Source organism: Nesoenas mayeri (assembly GCF_963082525.1).
Source record: "Nesoenas mayeri genome assembly, chromosome: 1".
NCBI classification, from domain to species: Eukaryota; Metazoa; Chordata; class Aves; order Columbiformes; family Columbidae; genus Nesoenas; species Nesoenas mayeri.
The window spans coordinates 195,191,816-195,212,766 of NC_137541.1; positions in this window are offsets into that span (position 1 = coordinate 195,191,816).

Genomic DNA, 20,951 nt, shown 5'->3' on the forward strand with positions numbered 1-20,951 from the left:
AGTTTTCAAAACAACCTCAGTGAGCTTGACCTGTCAACCTCTTCTCATTTTCATCCTTAAAAACACAGGGATGTGGAGTAATTAATGCTGGAGGAGAACTCAGAAGGTTGCTAGTCCAGCCTCCTTACACAGGTTTGCACATCCATGTAGCTCATGTCTGGAAAACGGATGGCAATACTCCAGCAATTCATTGCTATTCATGACAGCTAGAGAAATCTAGCAAAAGGTAGCCGGCTCAGAGAGGTAAATAAACTCTTTTGGAACAGATGATGATGATGATTTTTTTAAAGAACCCAGAAAATGCCTAAGAAACCAGCAAAAGCTATAATCTTACACCCAGTCTTCAGGTTATCCCAATAACCTTTTATATTAAGAGCAGAAACCGTGATACACATCTTTCCTCGATACTTAACATCTCACTGCATCCTGGATCCAAAATACCTGAATGCATGTAAGAAGATAGCCTTGGTGACACTGCTGGACCACATCATGCCCACAGTGTTTTGAGGAATCATCCAGGGGAGGACCCAAGGCACTGGCCACACTGGGGGCTTTTCCCTCGCCAGGGGCTGGTGCAGGGAGAGGCTGAGCCAGCAGCCGTGTTAAGCCTCGTCTTTGGCATTTGTGCAAGGCCACATCCCCTTGGAAGAGTCCTTTGCTCCTGCCAAGTGTAAGAGGCAGTGGAGCATGATGTCTGTCGGCTAAGCGGAGCCCTAAATAAACATCAAGGGAGGCGAGCCAGCTCTCTCATTCACATAAACTCTTGCACGATTTCCCTTACTCTTGAGATTAGTTACCGCTGTCTCTGTATTGAGGCCACTGTCAAGACAAACTAATTGACCCACCAGTGTCCAAAGGGGAAAACTCTTTGGTTAAAGGTGATGAATATTTCTGTCAGGACATGGTTGCCACACAGGGCCTAAAGATTTTGTGCATCACTTGTGTTTCATAAATATGCACAGTGCACTCTGTAATGCTTTTTCCTTGATACTAGATTTGCTTCAGGCCTTTTTTTGTCTGGGTTTCGTAGTAGCTTCGCTGCAAATGTCAGCAGTTCCTCAAGGACAAGTACTCCAGTAGCTGCTGCCAGTTGCATTAAGTTAAATATTTCAGAATTTAGCTATTCAGTGACCCTACATAGAAGAGGTGTTTTCAGTACAGAAATTATTTCTCTGCACTTGATTCTCTTGTCACAAACTATTTCCATCAACCTGCTACAAAACTGCTCTCAGATGCAGTTGTAATTCTGATGTGACCATTGAAGGCAAGGCTGTCCACCACCACCTCCTCCTCCTCCTCCTCCTCCTCCTCCTCCTCCTCCTCCTCCTTCTCCTCCTCCTCCTCCTCCTCCTCCTCCTCCTCCAGGGTAGGGAGAGCTTCTGCAGGGTTTCCTGCTATGCCAGGGGCCAGGGCAGGCAGGGGGTGATGGGGAGGAAAGGGACAGGACCAGGCTGCTGACATGCATCAGATGAAGGTTTAGACAACGAGCCCTCACTGTACCAGCTGATGAAGAAAGGATGATCTGTGGAGGGCACCCGCTGGTGGTTAAAGCCTGGCTGTGGAACAGGAGGATCCCCCAGCGATCAGGGGGCAATGCTGGCTGCAGGTTCCCAGACCCCCCACCTGTGCCAGGGGAGCCCCAGCCTGCTCCCTGAGACCTTCACAGGAGAGGGGTCAGCCCGGGGTCCCTGGGTGAACCCCACTGAGGAGCCAGTGGGGCCACCCCCTTCCCAGAAGGCCCTACAGACTGGTGGGGGTCAGTGTCTGCAGGGGTGTGACGCTCATGGGGGGCTGCGGGGGAAAAGCATTTGGAGACGTTGCACAACTTCTCATAAGGTGTTTCAAGGGGGAATGTGGGAATGTGCAAGGTTTGTTATGCAACGTTTAGGGGAAGGATCAAAGGCAGGGAAAGGGTGCGATCAAGGTGGACTGGGGAGGACTCAGCATGACAAAATAGATGTGTGGGTACATATTTCACCAGTGGATGCTAATCCTGATCAGACAGAGAGGAACAGCACCTGTCACCCATGCTGTTCCATGTGTGTGCAAGCCCTGTGTATGTGCAGCCACCTTACAACATGGTCAGCAGTTTAAAATAAGAAGGTTTTTTTAAATGTCAAGTGCCCCAAGGACAGCTTGCACAGAAGATGTGATGTAAAATGTATTGAAAGGACTTAGGGCAGGAGACATGATCCCCCCACATCCAGCTGGTGCCAGCAAGAGATCAGTTGCCATTTGCTATGGGGAGCAACTCATGTGGATCCCCAACCTCACAACAGGCTATAGCAGCTTTGTTAATGCAAGCAGCCTACTTGTAATGTTTTACCTGAAGAAGCATTTTTATCTGAAATACCACTGAAATCACCAAGATGACCCATTCGCCCGGCAGAGCTGGGGGCCTGGCTTTCTGGGGGTGGGAGGAAGGAGGCAAGGCTGCGGTCAGGTGTTTTATTGGCACATCTGTTTAAGAAAGGGATGTCTGACACCACCATCCCGTGTCCACAGACACCTTTGGCTCAAGGAACCTGAGGTGACCAAGCAGCCAAGGAAGTTCATGCCCCAAAGTCCCCTTTTCAAGCAGGACTTGGTCTCCACGGACTAGAAGAGTGAGGACAGGCTGGCACTGAAAAATGTTCTCCGTTGCTCAGGCCCATCTGAATACTTCCATGGCATTGCTATCCCTCTGCTAAATATCAGAACACTTGCAGAAATGTACAGCATCTGAATGATGTTGTACTTTTCATGCAGAGATAGCATGAAGAGTCTGGAAAGTCAGCTTCAGCAGTGTGTCTGGTCTTTGGCTTAGCTTAAGTGTGTAAATAGACCCAGAGAAGTCCAATAAGATTGTTTATGTGCTTGAATTCCTTACAGAGCTGGAGCACACGTGCCCATTTTCTAAATAAATTAGAAACCAGGTGTTCCCACACTGCTGGAAAAATTGCTCCCTATTGAATTTCCATTTAGAATTTTAATTTCTATTACTGAGGTCTATCTATTATTTTACAAAGTAGAGACTTTGAAAGTATTTTTTCATTGTGCAAGAACTAAGAAAAAGTATTCAGTACTCATGTGTCCTGTCTAGATGAAAAAAAAAAAAAAAAAGAAAAAAAAAGAGAGAAAAAAGAAAGAATTTGTCCAATAAAATGTTTGGCAAAGCCAAAGTTTGAATTTTTTGCATTTTTTTCCTTGGGATATGAGTTTACAGTATATTTGTCTGAGGTAAAGTCAACAGTATAGTAATTGGTTTATTACACACAAACTGGAGGCTCCAACTTTGCCAAGAATTTTTACTGCGTAAATTCTTCACTTTTCTCACCTTCAAAAAGGCTATAAAAGCCACAACTGTGAAAATAGGTCTCTGTGAGCAAAATCCCAGCCCTGCCTCGTGGTCAGGAGACCCACACGATGTGGATGAAGAGCAGGTCCCATAGTAAAATGGGTTGTTAGTCCAAGCATATCACTCCAAGGTATTTATAGCCTTAATACAGTCCCCATATGAATTCACTCAGCTTTCTGCTAGGAATGCATAGGGTCTCATCTCATCAAGAGATGGATGCTCTCAGATCTGATTGTCTTCCATGACTGGTGCAGAATTAGGCCCTGAAACCTAATCATTTTAAAATAAATTTATTTTATTGGGGTTTATTGCAATGAACTGAGCAGGTAAGTATGGCAGTGCTGGGAGATGAGTGGGGTGCATGGAGGGCTGAAAGGTGCCTGTGGTCATGAGAGGGATTAGAATATAAAAATGCTCTGAGTGTCCAGAGGTGAGAAGATGCTGAGGCCATGCGATGGGGCAGGGTGATGGCAGGCACTTGGGACATGACCTTGGTGCCCTTGCTGCTCCGGGCAGAGCCCTGTGGAAGTCCTGGAGCAGCACAAGCACTGCAGAGAAGGGCTCGAGGTGGTATCAGCTGCTGAGCTGAACAACATCTCTCTGCTCTTCAGGTCTGGGTCCCCCACTGGGATGTGAAATACCTCCTGAGGAGGTACAGGGAAAGGACAGTCCTCCAGAGCAGGACAGGGACACCTGAAGCCTGGATTGACATCCAGATGAACACTGATCTGCTTGTCTACCCTTGAGGCAGCCCAGGAGACCTTTTGCTGCTTGTTTGCAACAGAGAAATAGCTCTAAAGCACCTTCTCCTGAATTATTTTCTAAAAAGAAGGAAACAATCTCACTGTCAACTGCAGTTCCTCCAGGCCAGAGCATGGGGCCGGGAGCAGGCGTACAGGTGGGTTGTGTCCACAACTCTGCCTGACCCTGCTGCAAGACCTCGGGTGCTCAATCCCCTTCCCCAGGGCTGTTTCCTGGCCATACTGTAGATGTACAGTCCACACAGGATGTAAGGGGGAGCTGGTCTGCCCTGCCCTGGTCTATCCACATGTATTTAGACACCTACATTCAGCAGACAAAGGTTCCCTCCAAGGAGCTTTAAGGCCACTTTCTTCTCTCCATGCCTATAGGGGGAACATAGACACTACCTATGCAAGGAATGATTTATTAGTCTCCCAAAGACTTGAATAAAGAATGTGTCTCATCCATGGGAGGGACTAGCTCCCACCCTGGGAGGGAGAATCTGTCTTGTGGCATGTAGATTACCTACCTCAAAGAAGAGAGTGTCCATCACACCTGGAGTTACCAGTTACTAGTGCTGTAAAGCACCAGCCCCTGATGCTTTTTATATCTCGAGTGACAAAGTGGCTCTGATATCAGATTTTTCACCTTCACTAGCAGAGCTCACAGTCCTTTTGTTGTTACAAACACCTGCTGGCTCTGTTTCTGACAGTCTCTCATCCATTGATCTCCACTGAGGTGACCCTAAAATGACTCAACTTCACAACGTGGCTGCGTGTGCCAGACCCAGCGAGTTGGTTTTGGTTCCAGCAGGTGAGTCCATGGGGAAATTCATTTTACCATGAATTTTCAGACATCTCCAAGTCAAAACTAAAATTAAAATATCTCACATCCTACAGGGGTGTGAAGCAAAGGGACTTCAGGAATGATGCATGTTTAGGAGGCTCATTCCCAGGATGGAGAAACATAGTGCTCACCATCTCCTGAGCATCATGTCCCGACTGGACCCCAGCCAAGGTGTCTGAGTGCTTTCCTCACTCAGTGCTTGGAGGGCATTCAGGCAAACACCCAACAAACCCAAGATAATGCATGAGGTTTGAGAAAGGAGGCTAGATTACTTTGTTTTATTTTCCTCTTAGTAAATGTGATTGCAAAATAGGTCAGCCTAAATGTTATGGATTCAGCCTGTTACCTTGTTGATGCTTGATTTCAGCTATTTTTTTTTTACGTAGGTGTTATTGATTACAAGAGACTGACAAAAACATGCACCTAAGATTTCTTCTTCTGACAGCATAGCTATTTCCAAAGGAGAACAAAATGCGTGGAATGAACTTTTTGAACAGAAAAACAAGCCCTCCTTACAAAGGTGACCTTATTCTTTAGAAGAAATAAACAGAAAAACAACAGCAAAAAACAGCAAGCAAGAGTTTTGTGGTAAAAGCTTGGAAAAATCATGATTTTAAATTGTGCTCATTTACCATGAGACTTACACTAGAGATTTAGTGACACATTGCCATGTGCCCAGTGTTTCAGCTGTAGGTCAGGGAATTTCCATGTCCAGCCCAGCTCTAACACCCCCTGTGGGGAACTGTCCTCGAGAGGCTTCCCGGTGGCCACCACATCTGGGTGGTTCATTGCTCATGAACACACAGAAATACACCAAATATTGGCAAAACTGATGCTTTTGACAAAAGTGCCTGGAGCAGCAACTCTTTCCAGAGGTGGGACTGTTCATGAAGGGCCAGCTTACAAGCACCAGGGCTGGAGCCTGCGCTGGCTCTGTCCCCATCATGTCACAGACATGGGAGAGTGGCACCAGCTGTGGTGGCCTTTGCTTCCTTGCACAGGTAACACCAGGGTATTTCTGTGTAGGTGAATTAGGCAAAAAGCTTTTTGAGTTCATGCCAGCTTTTGGCACCTCGAGCCTGCTGGTAGCAGCAAGTTCACTGCTGAGCTCTGCCTGTGTGGAAAAGGCATCCCAGGGCTTTCTTTGAAACCTGGAACCCACAGCAAAGTGCTGATGAAGGGCTGGCTGACATCACGACTGGTGTCATCTGAATCCCTTATTTGTAAATTTACCACGTGCAATTGGTCCTAACTGGAGTCTGTGCACTTTGTGAACAACAGCACATGCATATGAAAAGCTATATATATGTATGTATATGTGTGCTTTCATCTGTGTGCAGAGATGAGGAACATGTTCGGCATTGCTTATTGTTATCTCTCCCGTTCAAAGGTTTGTTCATCCCATTGACAGTGTGCCCTGGCAGCCAAAGGGCCACCCGTGTCCTGGGTGCATCCAGCACAGCATTGCCAGCCGGGCAGGAAGGGGATTGTCCCACTCTGCTCTGCACTGGTGCAGCCTCATCCGGAGCTCTGTGTGCAGTGCTGGGTGACACAGGATGAAAGGGATATAAAGCTACTGGAGAGTGTCCAGAAGAGGGACACAAAGTTGGTGAAGGGTTTGGAGAGGAAGCCGTATGAGGAGCAGCTAAAGTCACTTGGTTTGTTCAGCCTGGAGAAGAGGAGACTGAGAGGAGACCTCATTTTGGTCTACAGCTTCCTCACAAGGGGAGGAGGAGGAGCAGGCGCTCGTCTCTTCTCTTTGGTGACCAACAATAGAACCTGAGGGAATGGCAGGAAGGTGTGCCGGGGGAGGTTTAGGTTGGGCATTAGGAAAAGGTTCTTCCCCCAGAGGGTGCTGGAGCACTGGAACAGGCTCCCCAGGGAGGTGTCACGGCCCCAAGCCTGACAGTGTTCAAGAAGAGACTGGACAACACCCTCAGACACATGGTGTGAACTGTGGGGTTGTCCTGTGCAGGGACAGGAGTTGGACTTAATGATGTTCGTGGGTCCCTTCCAACTCAGGACATTCTATGATTCTATGATCAACAAGACTTTGTGGCTCTCACCCTCCTCCTGCTGCCCCCAACGTGTGCACACACATTCTTAATTAGCAAAGCGCACAACGAGCTGCGTGCTGTGGGATGGGCACTGCTGGCTATGGAAAAGGCCATCAAATAAAGCAGGCTGGGCTTGCAAACCGCACAAAAATAAGGAGGACTGTATTCTTCAGATAATTTATTTGCAATGAATAATTCAGCCAGTTTTTGCTGTGAAGCTGAATTAAATACAGAGCATTAAGCACACTGAGATCCTCAAATAAAGGGCACTATTCACTCCTAGCACAAAGGAGTATTATTTACTATCATTAATTAACTTCCACACAAAGCCACCGCCATTTCTTTAGATTCTGTGAAAGAGTAAAAGGAGAACGTGCGCACAGAGCTGCTGTAATTTCCCTTCACTTTTCTCTCTCCCGCAGGCACACACTGGCTGCAGGCTGAGCTCGCCTCATTTTTGGCAGCACTGTGCTGGCAGCAGGCAGGTTTCGGGGAGAGGTGCACGGTGGGTCCTGCCCCACGCTGCCGCAGCACTGGGCTCCCACGGCGGTGGCTGTGGGGCAGTGCCCAACCCCGCAGTGCTGATGCAAAAACTGGTAGATGGTATAAACTGGCATTCCCTGAGCACAGGCAGCTTAAAGGATTCGGATTGCTCTGAACAAAGCCTAAGGAGGCAGACATGCATTTGGCTTTGGGAAATAGGTTAACAGCCTGGATGCTCCATCTACCTAGGCAGTGAGATAATTTTTTAGCATTTAATGAGCCTGCGTGCTAATTAGTTCTCTGAAGTCTCTCATTTGAAATACCAAGCTTTAGGAAAAACAGAAATGCAAATTCTTGGTGATATCGCGAATTATTATTACTGCTGCAGTGACTAGAGAACAGCTCTTTGCAGCACAAAGGGAGATACAAAGCTTCTATCGGGTGGTTATGGAGCTTTTCTTCAGCAGTTACATCACGCTCTTAACGGGTGATGTCGCAGATCACAAAAAGCCAGGTGGAGATTTTTGGCCAAAATTTTTTTCTGCTGAAAGACAAGGGTTTAAATGATGTTGAAGCATTTTGTTTTCCCTTTATCCATGGAAGTCCACATATTCTTCTCACATTTTAGATAGAAAGGGCAAAATTAAATTCTACATCATATCTTGCTTCAAGTTATGACATACTTGTAGAAAAGGCAAGAAGGAAGTCAGAAATTCAATATCTCAGGTTGAATTAAATGTTCCACTTGATTTCACATGATTTCCTTCAACTTCTCTGTTTGTTGAGAAACCTCCAAGGCTTTGCATCCTGAGCAGTCTGCTGGGAGGAGGACATGGGTGGCTGAGGACAGAGCCATCAGTGATCACTCAGCGTACACTGGCCAGCCCATCCTGTATCTGGAGAGGCACTCCTGACAAAGAGCAGGTCAGGGAGATGAAAAATGGCATTTTTAATTGAAGAAATATCTGTCTAGGATGTAGTTGGAGAAAGGGCCTAACTCTCTGCCCTGAGTCCAAGATGGTCAGCTAGTCCTCCTGTACTGTGATCCAGGATGTCCTACAGCATTTCATGGCTGAACATGCTCTTCCTGATGCCTTTTTATTAGTTCAGTGTCCTCAGGTCATTTTGAATTTAGATTTTCCTGTTGAGATTCACTTCAAGATTTAGACCCCGAATTTCAGGTGTCTGCACATGTGCCAGGCGTCCCAGCTCCTGGTGCAGTTGGTGCAGTCAGTTAACGCATAGACAGCAACTTGATCAACCATTAATGGCATGAAGAGTTGTTTGGTGTGTGAGATACCTTGCCCAAACATGGGCACTTGCTGCTGTTTAAAATGTTCTAGGACAGCGGATGCAGCTGTGCAGCGCTGGCAGATGCCACACAGGCGGTGCAGGTCCCTCATGCCCTGGGACAGCACCTGGAGACAAGGCTGTGTCTGTTGTCTCCAACGTGGCACTAGACACCTACACTTCGGCAGTCAGACCCTTCCCTGGTGCTTGTTCAAGGGGACCTGAGTCACTCTCTGGACTTCATCAACCATGCTGACTGGATCTCCAGTAGATACCATGGGAGGTCAGGGCTTCGTTCACCTGTGGACACATTCAGCCTGAATCCCAGCCTGCCATCCCTTTTACCTTAGCACTGTCTGCAAAAACATCTTCACAGAATCACAGAATGTCAGGGATTGGAAGTGACCTTGAAAGATCATCCAGTCCAATCCCCCTGCTGGAGCAGAAACGCCCAGATGAGGTTACACAGGAAGGTGTCCAGGCGGGTTTTGAATGTCTCCAGAGAAGGAGACTCCACAACCCCCCTGGGCAGCCTGTTCCAGTGTCTGTCACCCTCACTGAGAAGAAGTTTCTTCTCATATTTAAGTGGAAGCTCCTGTGTTCCAGTTTGTACCCATTGCCCCTTGTCCTATCATTGGTTGTCACCGAGAAGAGCCCGGCTCCATATTTATAAACATTAATGAGGTCACCCCTCAGTCTCCTCCACACTAAAGAGACCCAGCTCCCTCATCCTTTCCTCATACAGGAGATGCTCCACTCAATCATTTTCATTGCTCTGCGCTGGACCCTCTCCAGCAGTTCCCTGTCCTTCTCGAACTGAGGGACCCAGAACTGGACACAATATTCCAGGTGTGGTCTCAGGGCAGAGTAGAGGGGAAGGAGAACCTCTCTTGACCTACTAACCACCCCTCTTCTAATACACCCCAGGATGCCATTGGCCTTCCTGGCCACAAGGGCACAGTGCTGGCTCATGGTCATCCTGCTGTCCACCAGGACTCCCAGGTCCCTTTCCCCTACACTGCTCTCTAATAGGTCATTCCCCAACTTATACTGGAACCTGGGGTTCTCAGCTCTAGCCTCCAAATGATCTGGAGGTGCAGAGACTAGCAGGGAAGGATAGATCCCTGTGGAGCCCCTCCCAGAGCAGACACCCACAGAGGCTCTCCTCTGTTGGTGACTGCTTTCCAATTGCAGCTGTTTGTCCATGCCTGTTTGCAGTAGGCATGTCATGCTGCTCGGCATCAAGAGTCACGATATAGAGTACCTACTGCCTCCTCCACCTCTTTTTATCCAGGTTGTAAGAAATTAAGGAGAAGGCAGAAGAACAAGATAAGTATTTTTTACAATAGATTTTTCTTAATCAAATAATATTGTTTTTCAAATTTCTACCTATGTTTGAATTGGGCAAAGTCTGAGCAGGGGAGTGAAATGCTCCCAATCAGGACGTGTATGCCTATGGGGCAGAAGAGCTCAGCTGGGCTCAGTCGGGGAGAGCTGCTCTGTTCGGGAAGGGAAGGGAAGGGAAGGGAAGGGAAGGGAAGGGAAGGGAAGGGAAGGGAAGGGAAGGGAAGGGAAGGGAAGGGAAGGGAAGGGAAGAAGAGCTGTCATCATAGCTGATGTGGTACAGCTGTGCCAAAGGAAACAGCCAGCAGTGGGGATACAGCCATTTACTCCTCTGCCTGCCAGTCAATGTAACTGCAGAAAGTCTTGTTTTCTAAAAGCTAAATCCAGGGAAAGCAGCAAACATTCCTGTAACACACCCTTAACTAACTGCATAAATCCAATTAATTTACATTTCTCAGATCCTTTTCTCCAGAAAAAAACACCCTGGCCTCTGGCTGGAGAGTTATCCGAGTGAATCTCTGGCTTTCTCTCTCCCTGCTGTAAGCTACCAAGAAATTGAGTTGCCATTCTTTTGGCCTGTCCCCTCATTACACTAAGAGCATATTTCACTCTCTTGGGGTGGCCGCAGGACTCCCTGTAGCCTAAATGGTTTCTGTGCTCATTAACATCTGGAAACAGCTCAGGGGTTCAGGGGCAGTGAGCCAATTTTGTGTCAGACCTTCTTAACGCCTTTCCATTTAAACTTTTGCTGATGCCAGTCAGTCATCACGTGTAGGACAGAGGTCATGTTCACCCATCTAGTAAAGAGGTCATTCCTAATGTGACTACTTATCTGTCTAAGCAAGATATTTACAAAAGCTGAAAAGACCTCACTGAGGATGCTTGGATGTAGGACAAGAAAATTAGGCAAAACAGATCAGAGAGTAACAGTAGGAGAATACAGGGCTGAGTACAAGACGTGTGTGGTAATTGAGAGGATACAAACTGCAACACAAACAAGTCAAAGTTGCTGAAGGTACCACACATTGAAGACTTAATGAGGACATGTGCATCTATATATAATTTCCACTTTTTTCAGACCATTTGGTCTGAAAACCTCAGGTTTTCTTCTGAACCATCCTGCACTATTTTCACTTAAAATCCTGCCTAAAGCAGCACTGTAAATCAGAGGCCTGACATCCATGACAGCCTCGGGGACCACAGAGCAGAGACAGGATGGTCATAACTACCCAGGAATGGGCCTTCATAAAGGAGTCTCCCAGTTCTAAAATTACTCAAAACTCCATAATGGTCACTTTTAGTTTGTTCGGGGCAATCATACAGGGCAGTCTCAAAGAAGAGCTAGTTATGGACTTAGTGTTTAACCAGCAAACATGCAAAAACACATTTTCTTTAGCTGTGCCTGCATCAGAGACAAAAACAGGCTCATAGTGGGGAGCTGCCCAATGCAGATGTTGCTGTCTTCTTGCTGTGGAGCCATGTCATTAGGCATCTACCTTACGCATTTATGTGCCTGAATTTTAGGCTAATAACTGAAGGAGAAGGGGATGACCCATTCTCCTAAAGCCTGGGTGAGATTGCAGCCATCCTAGAATTACTGTGAGATCGGTGCTGGGTTTCTTCTACAACTAAAGGATCGTTCATAGGTGCCTCTTCCCATCTCAAGATGTTTTTCATGGTGAAATGAGCACCTCCTTCTCCACTTCCCTAAAAAGGAACCTTGGCCACTGATTTAGTTCCGCCACCTAACTGCCAGGTGGATGAATGTACCTTCAAGTACAACCATAGAATCATAGAACAGTTTGGGTTGGAAGGGACCTTCAAAGCTCATCTAGTCCAACCACCCTGCAATGAGCAGGGACATCTTCAACTAGATCAGGTTGCTTAGAGCCCCATCCAGCCTGGCCTGGAATGTCTCCAGGGATGTGGCATCCACCACCTCTCTGGGCAACATAAGCCAGTGCTTTACCACCTGCACAGTAAAAAAATTCTTCCTTAAATCTAGTCTGAATCTCTCCTCCTTTAGCTTAAAATCATTCCCCCTTGTCCTATTGCAACAGGCCCTACTAAAAAGTCACTCTCCATCTTTCTCACAAGCCACCTTTAAGCATTGAAAGGCCACAATAAGGTCTTCCTGGAAATACATGATTCCAAGGCTCCCATGCAGTCAGAGAGGAGTTTCCAGAGTCTAATCCAGGACACGTGAAGTCAAGCCTCTGCTGCTCTCTGTTCACCAGACACGGAGCTCAGGTGCCTCCAGAGAGCAATTTAGACCAACTACATTAGGAGCTAACTCTTCTTGTTCACTGTGCAGGCGAAAAATAGCAACACACCTCCTTGGGATTCACTCCCATTGCCACTCAAAGGAAATGGATGACTTCTGTTAAAAATATTAGATTTTCTCTTCAGAGTTACAAGAAACCCTCTGGATGGCAGTAAACTTAGGTGAGAGAGGACACCTTGGAGCAGGGCATCCCAGTATTAACCCACTCCTGACTTCAGGCACAAGGAAACTGAAGTTCAAGCAGGGAGACATCTCCTGAACTATGTGTTATGCCACATAGGGTTAGATAGGAGGCTAAGTAGTTCTCTAGAATTTAGGGGGAATTTAGGTGCCTTTAGGTGGAATTTAGGTTAAATCCCATTTTAAGTGGGATTTGAAAGGACCATCTCTAGCCATTGTCACCTCTGTTTTGCTGTCTGCAGTGCACTGAAGGGCAGTCACAAACCCTCTAGACGTGATCTAGGCATAGTGGGGTGAAGTAGGAAGGGTTTTGTGCATTGTACATTCCAGAGGCTGCCTGAAGCCAGAGGCCCCTTTGGCACTGCAGCCCACCCCTTGGCAGCAGAAGCCACCACCAACCACGTAAACTCTGCTTTGATCTACCAAGGTGGCTACTGCATGCGTAGGTGCCCTCTGAACCCCTCAGGCTGCCGAGGGGAGACTTTCGGTCTTGTGGAGGTAACAGGAAGGTGTGGGTGGGTGGGGGGAATTTCTCAGTGAGAAACCTGGCATGGAGCAAGGACCAGGTTTTCTCGTATTTGCCTCTTCTGGCCCTATGCAACTGTTCCATCGTCCCACTGAGTTTCTGAGATGGGTAACAAGCTGTGATTTTTAAGAGTAATTGCCTGCAGCTATTAGTTCTATTTTTATCCTTCCCTGTAACAAAAGCTTTTCAGTAATATCCTCACCACTCATCAGCATTTCCCACTAAATACTTTTAAATAACACAATTACTGTATGACCCTTTTTTACTGTATTAGTCTTTTTAATCCCTGTTTGATCCTTGATGTTTGGCCCAACAAATAAATGCCACATTTCTGTTTTCTATTCTATGTTATTTATATGCTCTCATGGCACCTTCTAAAGATCATTTCCCAGGACAGAAAGTCTCTTTTGTGAAGGGGACTGTCCTAACCTGACAAACAAGAAAGCAGCAGACACACACTGACCTCACAGATAAATTGAAAACACACACTGTACAAAACAAGAGATTATGGATCCATTTGGGTGGAGCTTCAAATTCTATTTGAACAACAAAGATTAAGCGGAGAGGATGTACTAAGGCACCAGTTTACGTAGCCCCTGATAAAGCTGGGATTAGTGAATATTTTGAGCGTACAGCTCTATCAAATATGAGATGTAAAACCACCCTAAACCACTCCCAGGCACAGCAAACCCCCCAGGGAGGTTCTAAGCTTGACCTAAGCTGACTGTCACTGTTTGTCAATGCTCCCCCTAAAAAATAAAGAAAAAAATAGGCTGCAACCAGAGATTACAGGGGAATAAATGAACTATAAAGGCTCTTCAGGTCACCCCTCATCTTGCATTTAGGTTGGACATTAGGAAAAGGTTCTTCCCCAAGAGGGTGCTGGAGCACTGGAACAGGCTCCCCAGGGAGGTGTCACAGCCCCAAGCCTGACAGTGTTCAAGAAGAGACTGGACAACACCCTCAGACACATGGTGTGAACTGTGGGGTTGTCATGTGCAGGGACAGGACTTGCACCCTTGTGGGTCCCTTCCAACTCAGGACATTCTATGATTCTATGATTCTATGCATTGCTATTATGGACTTTGTCAGAGGGGAGGTGTTGGAGGGAGATATGTACCACATCTCACATAGGTGCCTTAATGCCAGGGCTGGCAGCAAATCCTGGCATCATCCCCGAGCTGTGGCCTCCCATGATGGGCAGTGCAGGCAGGGGGGTTACACAGAGGTGCATGATGTCAAACATGCAGACAACCAAACCAGCTCAAGATCCCCAAATGGAGAGGTTAAGAGTCAGCCCTTCAGTGAGAGCACACAGATGGAGCTGCAGTGATGCAGCCACAGACACAGGGTTTGCACCCTCTGAGGACCAGCAGAGAAGCTTCTTGCCCATGATAAAGATGAATCATGGAAAAAATCCCTGGGTGCAGAGCCAGAGGTGATTAAAAATGTCTCTAATCCTCCCACTCTAATTTCCTTAATTTCCCAACAGAAATGATAACATCTGAATATTTACATACTTCATGCAGGCTGACAGGAAAACAAAAAGACCCGTCTTCCCACCCAAGATAGTGATTTTTCTCCTCCTTCTGGGAGTATCTTGAAAAATGTTGGATAATTGCAACCTAGGTGAAAGATCATGCCTTGAAATAGCTTTTCTTAGAACTACCTTTTTACCCGCCACCTCTCTAGACCTCCAGGCACCTCCCACCCATTCCAATGTCATCACCAGAAGCAAGATATGTCTTGCCCAACAAACACCAAATGAAGACCGATCTTGCCAAAGCACATACAAAACAGACTGATACAGCTCTACAAACATGTCCTACTGATAGAAAGACCAAAAGCCACGGGTGATGGTGGTGCTCAACCAAAATGCTTTTGTGGAAATTATTTGGGAGAAAACTAAATGACCATTAGTCACCAAAACTGATTAACTAGGAGAGCTGATAAAGACACAGAGGTATATCCAGATACCCGCAAGAGATGTGCTTTCACAGCACTCCATTTCTGACTCTTGGCTTCTGATAGCGTGGACTCCATGAACATGGCTATTTTTTCAAGTGGGTGGACTGCTAACAAATATTAATTCTTCTTCTCAGCCTTGATCTTTGAAAAGCTTTTTCAGAATTTTTTTCTTCTGTCAGGATGCAATTTCTTCCTCCTAAAGCAGCAAGTTCCTCATCACACCAGAAGCTCTACACTAAGATTAATGCTTGAACTAACTCTCTAACTAAATCCTTGCTCCTGGGAATGATGTTTGAAAAAATCAGCAACAAAACCACTTTCATAGCCCAAAATACTTCAAGTTTACCAACCAACTAGTGCATAATTACTGACTATAGTTTAGGGTAAATTTGGGATTTCTTGGTATGCTGTCTCCCTATGAAAAAATGCTGTTAAGAAGCCCCTTCCAGTCTGTGGGCAACAAGAAGTTCCCACAGTGGCTCATGCCCTCAAGGGCACTGGAGACACCATCCAACGTATTGCCGAATCTCTCTGTTAGCATACAGACAAGCCAGGGGTTGGCTAGTGGCCACCATGGCCGCCTGCCATGGACTCACAACCACTCTGCCCCAGCTCTCCAGCCCCAGTGAACCCTTGGCCAGGAAGGCTGGATCCACGCCTCCACTTCTTTTTGGTTTACTCATTTACTAGTGGGTATTTTTTAATAGAAAAAAAGTGTAATTTTTTCCCCCTATAGATCAAATTGAGCAATACTTTTGGTATCATGCTCAATTTAAAAGAAAAGTTAATGACAATTTCCATTGATTTCCTCAAAAAATCTGGACAATTTCTGCAATAAACTTATCTGAAACACTAGAAACTTTACACAATAAACTTATCAGATGCACAAAGTTTAAGCAGTTGCCTAATCAAGTGTGTGCAGAGGGCTGGAGTAGATGATTTATGAAGGTCTCGTCCAACACAAACCATTCCGTGAGCGTGTGACTCCCTGATCAAATATTCCATGTTTATAGCCCTGTGTCTGTCATTTTGGAAAACAATGTAATGTTAGAAAAGATCTTTCAGGGCCTGTACCATAGAGGGTTAAAGACAATTTCAATAATTATCAGATTTGGAAAACATTATGAACAAGCTTAACAGAATCAAGTGGTATCATGTACAAGCCAACAGAACTGATTTTCTTCACATGCCTTTTAGACGAACAGCTTTCACTATATAAAGATCAACATAAAAAGAAAAATATTCAAATTTCACACTTCTTTCAAGAAAAAAAAAGAAGTTTTATTAGTGGTTTATTTCACATTTTCCATGAGAAAATAAAAGTGATAGTTGTGAAAATACTGTAGCCTGAAATTCGGTTTGGAAGTAAAAAACTCCCAGGCAGGACCTCAAGAAGTTATCAGCAATGGGGACTTTTTCAGATCACTAATATCAAAGCTATGAAAAAAGAGCACATTGACATTACAGATGACATCAGAGCTGTGGATAACCTGGGAGAAAACAGAGATTTCTGCTGCTTCATCTTTTCAGAAGTAATTATGAGATTTTTTTTAGAGAGGTTATCAAAGTTAATGGTAATAGAAGAGAGAGCTGTGCCTGGCAGAGAGCGTGCGAAGGATACAGTGCCAGATGAAGCTGTTCAGACCTGAGGTTTCTAAGTAAAGTTTCTAATTCTTGCTCTGCACTCAGCCACCCAACACATCTTCAGCACTTCGCAGGAGGAGCTTTGGCAAAAGCCACACAGCAGAAACATGAGGTTTTCTGGCGTTGCATGGCTCTGAGAACACGTGCGCTCTGCAAATTCATTTTGGCTGCTCCTCTATGGCCCCGTGCACCCAGCCGTACCTCAGCGTTATGCCGGGGTCAAGCTCCAAGTTCCCCCAACACCTCCCGGGGATTGAGGAGCCACAGTTGGTACTGAACACAAGGATGGGGGTCAGGAGCTGGGAGCTGCTCCTGCGCCCTTTCCCTGCACTCCTGGAGGGGCTGTTATTTCTACCAGCATTTTACCCTGTCAGGATGGCAGGCATCATGGTTACTCATAAAGTATGAGAAAGCTGAAGAATCTCATGACTATTGAAACGAGCAGAGCTTGCATTTAGTACAAATATTGACTTGTGTGGTGAGGAAATCGCTGCAGGATGCCTGATGTCTCTCTGACAAAGAGACACAATAAATGGGACAGAAACTGAGCAGAAAACAAACAAACAGAAAAACCACAAGGAAACAACAACAAAACATTGTTGGGTAGAAAGATGTACCCAACAAGCGAGCTGAAGCCATGGGATCATAGGATGTTAGGGATTGGAAGGGACCTCAAAAGACCATCTAGTCCAATCCCCCTGCTGGAGCAGGAACGCCTAGGTGAGGTTACACAGGAAGGTGTCCAGGCGGGTTTTGAATGTCTCCAGAGAAGGAGACTCCACAACCCCCCTGGGCAGCCTGTTCCAGTGTCTGTCACCCTCACTGAGAAGTTTCTTCTCAAATTTAAGTGGAACCTCCTGTGTTCCAGTTCGAACCCATTACCCCTTGTCCTACTATTGGTTGTCACCAAGAGCCTGGCTCCATCCTCGTGACACTCACCCTTTATATATTTGTAAACATTAATAAGGTCACCCCTCAGATCTGAGTGAGGAGCTGCAGGCAGCAGAGCAGGAGGGAAACAGCCAATAAATCAAGGAGTCTCGGCAGAAGCATCACAGGATGTAAAAGAGGAGAGGGCTGGGAGCCCAGAGCACGCACCAGCAGGGCCTGGCTAGGTGCTTTATTTTATATATAAATATTCTGCGTGCTTTGGAAGCAATATTGCTGTTTTCACTTCTGAAACAGTACTGTGACTTGTATGAAATGTAATTTGTTTCAACATTTTTGCTGAACCAAACCATACCGGTCTGTTTATTTTGGAGAGGTGGGAGCAAGTGGCAAGGATCATCTAAAGGCTCTTTCTTCCCTCACTGGATTTGGGTCAAGTGTTTACAGATTCAGACCTGCTGTCGGAGCAGCACCCACCCGAATTTGCTGCCAGGAACGCACTCCTTAAATAACGCAGATTTCCTTCCAGGTTTAAAGGTGACCACACATTTTCAGCAAGAGGACCTTCTTGTGTATTTTTGAATGCACTCCAGACTTGAAGGAGCAAAAAAAGTCCTATTGTTCTGGCAAATAATGTTTCATTGCAGAAACCGTGAACCACTGACTGCGTCTGCTTCATGCAATACCACAAATTTTGGGGCAGTTGTACTTGCACTGATTACACTGCAGCTCAAGCTCACTTTGGGATAGGAGCAGGGATTCATTTTTCACTCACTAGCAATAGGATTTGAGGAAATTATTTTGCCAGAGAGTAAGAGTTTCTGGCATCTGACTCTCAGAGAAAGGTTAATGTTACAAAATTCCCGTGATCTAGAACCATTATAGAGGCTCTTCAGCTGGAAGGAAGCAGAAATGCATTAAATGTATTATTTATGGTGAAGGCTGGGCTTTATGGCAAAGCAGGAGCAGCCCAGTGCTGGGCAGTTGACAGCACTGATTAACCAGTTATATAAGCAATGAAATACCATGGCAAATATCCTGTGGTTATTATGCACTTTTATTTTAAGAATTAACTCCTGTTGCCTAGTAATTGTTTTCCCCCCCTTCATTTCTGTGTGCTGCTGTAAGGGTCTCTGATGTCTTGTGTCTCCTTTAGGCACTTTCACCTCCAAAAATAAGTACTACGATAGGGAAATCAGAAACTAAAAAACCTTCCCACCCTTCTTATCCAGAGACAGGTACCTAATAAAATGCAAAAGTGGTAAAGGATAGAGACTGGCAATGAGATGTTTAATTAAGGTCATTTTAATGTGAAGTTCACATTCGATGCTCAAACACTGGCTGTTTGAGTTGGATATATGATATTTTCTATATACATCAGTCAGAGGAGGGAGATCCCAGTCTCCTGAGCTTCCCTGCCAGGACAACACTCACCCTTGGAGCAGCTCTGCTCTGCTTCCCCAGATCTTTGCCCCAGAGGCTCCCGCACTGCCCTTCTCAAAGAACAGCCCAGAAGGGCAGGAAGCTTCAAGGCAAGGGACACTGATTGTTTTTCCTTCTCTGTGCCAGGACAGAATGTGTTTTTCCTAATTTTCTGGTGAAAATCCAATGGCTGTGATGATCATAACAACTCAATTAGGGTGGAAAAAAAAAAGTGCTGAAATCTGAAGCAGAAACTCTCCTGCTCTGGCCATCCCCTGCTGTGACCCCTCCTGACAGCCATCAGCGCCCTGGAACAGAACCGCAGCCTGAACCAGCCTCCCCGTCACTCCGAGCCACCATATGCGTTGTCTCTGTGACACCATTTGTTTTCTTCTACAGCTATTTTCATCTGTTGTTAAACATTCCTCTGAGATGAGACCTTCTACCTTTATCCTCAGCCAAAACCCATCGCTGGCTCCCTGGGTGGTGTGTCTGCCTCTCCCCTGGATCCAAGAGGCTGCAGCTGCATCACTCTGATCCTGCATCAGCTCTCCCTCTCTCTCTCCCCTCCAGTCAAAGTTTTCTAGGAAGGCTATGCCCTTCTCCTTCCAAACCATTACCAGTAAAACCTGTGAGTGCTCACCAGACCAAAATCTAGCGCTGGCTTACCCATGCCAAGCAGGACTGCTACTTGAGCAACAGTAAAATGAGAATGAGCTTCTGAGCCTGTTCAGATGCACTCAGATGGAATAAGAACATCCAGTTTATCTGGATATTTGTCTGATCCAAACCCCGATTCTTAAGGAGAGTCACTTTCGATCAAACACAGCCTGAAGGAGAAATGCCATCTACAGCCTAGCATGTCCTCCAGTGAGACAGGACAGACTTCACCAAACCCAGAGATTTCAGCACACCAGATGCCAGCAGCGTTTTGCTGCCAGGGGGAAGAAAACTGACGCAGCCATAGCTGCAGCCTGGCTACAGTGCCACAGGTACCTGCAGACTTCTCTGGAGTATCTGGAAGCAGTTACTTGTCACCAGTGTTCCACGGTGTTATCACTTCTCACATGTAATGCATCCTCTGTTCCCTGCTGCAGCCTGGGAGAAACTAGAAGAAATGTCCCATTGTGTCACTGCATAGCGTTAGGTGGCTCATCCCTGCGAACACAAAGGCGCAGAGGCACCACCACAGGCAGGGGAACCCCACAGCCTCACCAGAGCCAGCTGAGCCCCTGATCAGGCTGCTCCCAAGGCTGTCACAGGGAGCCACCAGCCCACGGTCAGTGTCCCCCAGCCTGCGGGGACACACAGGGCACATGCAGGGGCATCACGTTTTCTGTCTGCAGCAATAGGCACAGCTGATGCGTGTCTGTGTGTCTGTCTACGGGACCACATGCTGGGCGCAGGTACCCTGAGACATGGCAGCCTGGCCTGGCCCAGCAATGGCTCTTTTCCACTGTAACACTGAACTGGCAGTTCTTTCACAGCCACAGACACCTGGGCCACCTCCACAGACAGCAGCTCCACCCAAAAGCTGCAGCCAAGCTGTGCCCACACATGCGGCTGCTGCACTCTTCCCATGCCCAAATTGTAACCCCTCCTAGCACTGGGGTCAGCACCAGCTGAGAGAATTTCAGACCCTACCCTGTTTCATCTTTTTCAGATGTGCTCTAGAAGAGACAGAAATGGGAAAGCAAAAGCTCCCCTGTACCTGGGCAGACATATGGATGGTTGTACCAAGTCTGTTCAAAACCTTTTTTATCTCTAGCAGATGCAAGAGATGCAGCCTACTGTCTGCTTGGGGAAAGGAAGGTGCTGTGCTACAGAAGGGGTTAGAACACAAGGGATTACACTGGCCTTAAGCAACACTGCTTGGGGAAGCACACAAGCAGTGTTAGTGCTCAAAATAATGTTTCTGCTGCTGGGCTGAGGTCAAGGGAA